Below are 3,445 nucleotides of genomic sequence, written 5' to 3'. Positions count from 1 at the left end.
ATGTTCAAGATAATAAAAGAGATGCTTTACAACAGGGGAGTCAAACTCATGTTCAGCGTGGGCCAAATCAGCATCATGGCCGCCCTCTTAAAGGGCCGGAAACACTTTAGAAACTCCTCGAACGTATTGTTAAATAAAATTATTGTTGAGTGTGTAGAAATGTTGTACATAAGGAAATGTCTATAATATTACAATATAAATCCATTTCATCCTAAACCTTCAAAATAAAAGCACAGGATTTTTTTTCTCCAATTTCTTTAAGAAAAGGTGATCACGTGTCTTTAAAGAAACACTTTATAAACTCCTCGAACATATTGTTAAATAACTCTCTTTGCATTTGATTATTGTTTAGAGTGTAGAAATGTTGTACATAAGGAAATGTCTATAATATTACAATATAAATCTATTTCATCCTAAACCTTCAAAATAAAAGCACGGGATATTTTTTTCTCCAATTTCTTTAAGAAAAGGTGATCACGTGTCTTTAAAGCCGCCAGGGGCCACATTAAACGATGTGGCAGGTTATCTATGCGCTCCACACGCAGTAAGTGGCGTTCAAGAAGTGAGAAACAAATGTTTACATAAAACCTCTCGTCAAATTTAATCCTCCAATTCTCTCCGAATGATGCGGCTATCTCACGGATCTCTTCCACTGTTTATTATGTTATTCATATTTCCCCGTCATAATTTCCTGTGGGAGGCATTCATCTATTTATTTATTTTAAACATGCAACGTGTGCAAAAAGATGCCAGAGCTATACACATATAAAATATGTGATATGGTGACATGAACTTCCACTGAGCTTTTAATCATAATTTTAGAGTTAAATATTTCCATGAAACTGTTCCTGTCTACTGCGATAAACAAAGACCGATACACACTCATACCTGTCATACAGATACAATAAGGTTCTTTGTAGTCTTTGACTGTAATTTTTATGTGTGCATAAAAAAAGTTATTCATGTTATTATTTCTTTTAGTCCGAGTTTGAGCAAATGGGAATAATTCAAAGTTTGCACGCGACAGGAAGCAGTAAAACTGCAGATGTTGGTGTTTTACAGCTTTACTGAAATTTAGTTTATTGTCATGGTAACAACCAACTGAATCCAAGTTTGGAAATAAAATGCACCAAAATACACACTATACACACGCTTCTTTGTAGCTAAGTCAAATAAATGCTGGAAAGGAGATTTATTTATGAGTTAGTGACATTCAGTCTGTGTTCACGCAGCTGTAGGTTGAAGTCTCCGGGTGTTTGGGGGGGTCAGGAGACTTTGAGACAGAAGGACACGCACAGACAGCTGGAGACGGCCCACTACAGACACTGTGTGTGTGTGTGTGTGTGTTTACAAGACAATGAATCAATCGCCTTCCTGTCCTTTTGCATCACTGAGATGAAGAATCCCTTTTCAAGAGTGTCCTGATCTCAGCTGTGTATCAGCTGAATAGGCAGAATGGAGAGTCGGTGGAGACCAAAAATGGAGCTAAAAACCAAGTGAATATTGGAAACACGACTCTAAATGGATGCTGGTGTTGCTCTCTGCCGGCTGTGTGTGTGTGTGTGTGTGTGTGTGTGTGTGTGTGTGTGTGTGTGTGTGTGTGTGTGTGTGTGTGTGTGTGTGTGTGTGTGTGTGTGTAAATAGGCGACTGCATGTGAATATGTTCCCCACGTCAACATTTTATGGTGATAGGATGTCAATGTTGTGTTTACAACTTCTTTCAGACATTCCACACCCTCCTCACTCTAATTTCAGCCACGCCCACCTCGTCAGTCTAACTCCCTTCACCTGTTCACTCACCTGCCTCTGATCATTAATCAAGTCCCTATTTAGGCTCCTCCCTTCCAGACACACCTGGCCAAATTGTTCTCGTCAGTTTTTTTTTCATGCCGGACTCTCCAGCACTTGTTCTCAGACGATCTCCTGTTGCCCGTCCCTGTTTAGCCCGCTAGCCCGACTCCCGGTAACTCCACCAGCCTTCTGTTTGATTGTTACTCTGCCTGCTGGTTCCAGGAGTTTTAAATAAAAGGTCAAAAATCCTTGGAATCGGTTGATTGCATTTGGGTCCAGATACAAACCGTTACATGAATCATATTGATGGATGGCAGAAAAGTAATAATACATATTTAAATATATATATATGGATATGATGTATATATATTTGTTATATATATATATTAATATAGATGTATATGTTTTTATATATAAATATATATATTTACATATATATTAATATTTATTTATTTCAATATATATATATATATTTTGTAGATTTTTTATAGAATCAGGATTCATATGGCCACGGCAGTTTCTTTGTCAGATACAAAATTATTGATGTTTTACGTTCAGCTGTCAAGTCTGCAAGGGAGTGAGAATTTGACACTCAAAACATTGATTTTATGGTTGAGTATCATTTTAATGACTGTTTTAAAAAGGTATTTAATCATTCAAACCACCATCTAGGAACTAGATTCTAGTTACAACATATTGACTATGTCTGGAAGATGAATTACCAGTAATCTAGATAATCTGAAGAATTTGAATAGTTGCTTATTGTTTAATAAATGTCTACTGTCCCAAAAGATCCCACTGATCTATCGTCTGTTAGCTACAGACATGTTATCTCTTTGGAAAATCAACAAAACAGGAAGGAGGACACATCCCGTATGATAAGCTAACAAGAGTGTTTTTTCATTCTATATTGTTTCAACACAGATATTGTTGCTTATTTTCCTCCCCTTGACCCTTTGACCTCGTCTTCCAAGCTCCACTCGCAGTGAAATTAGGTTTCCACGACTGTTGGGGTGAAAATAAACCACAGGCTTTGTCTGTAAACTGTACTGAATGATTTCAATGGACAGTTTGCATCATTATTTATAAGGTTTTGGGGTTCATGTTTCGTGGTTTAGAACAAAACTATGTAACTATTCAGACTGAATAGGCAAAACAAATATGGATCTTCCACCCGCTAAACCGCCGTTTGTTCCCCACGCGAAACGAGAAGTTTAGTTTGTCACAAAACCTGCGTTCTTCTGCACACTTCCCATCGATATTTGACCCCAAACAACAATCTTTTCCTCAAGCTAACTTTATGGTATTGTGGCCTAAATCTAAGTTAATAAAACATCATATGCTTGTCAATGAGCGGACATTGGCGCGTGTTGCAGGACCTTCATCTTGAAAAACACCAAAAAAATGAGGAGCAACCTCTTTGTAAGATAAAATATGAACCGTTGTGTGAGGAGATGAACTATTGCACTTTTTAAAATATATATATCAATACATATATTTTAATATACATATTTTGATATATACAGTATATTTTAATATATATATACAAATATATTTATATATATATATATTAATATTTATTTATTTCAATATATATATATATATATTGTAGATTTGTGGTATTGGTATTTTGGCCTGAATCTAAATTAATAAA

The sequence above is a fragment of the Pseudoliparis swirei genome, chromosome 6, assembly GCF_029220125.1.
Source record: "Pseudoliparis swirei isolate HS2019 ecotype Mariana Trench chromosome 6, NWPU_hadal_v1, whole genome shotgun sequence".
NCBI classification, from domain to species: domain Eukaryota; kingdom Metazoa; phylum Chordata; class Actinopteri; order Perciformes; family Liparidae; genus Pseudoliparis; species Pseudoliparis swirei.
The sequence above is the reverse complement of the archived record's forward strand: the minus strand, read 5'-3'. Positions refer to the sequence as shown.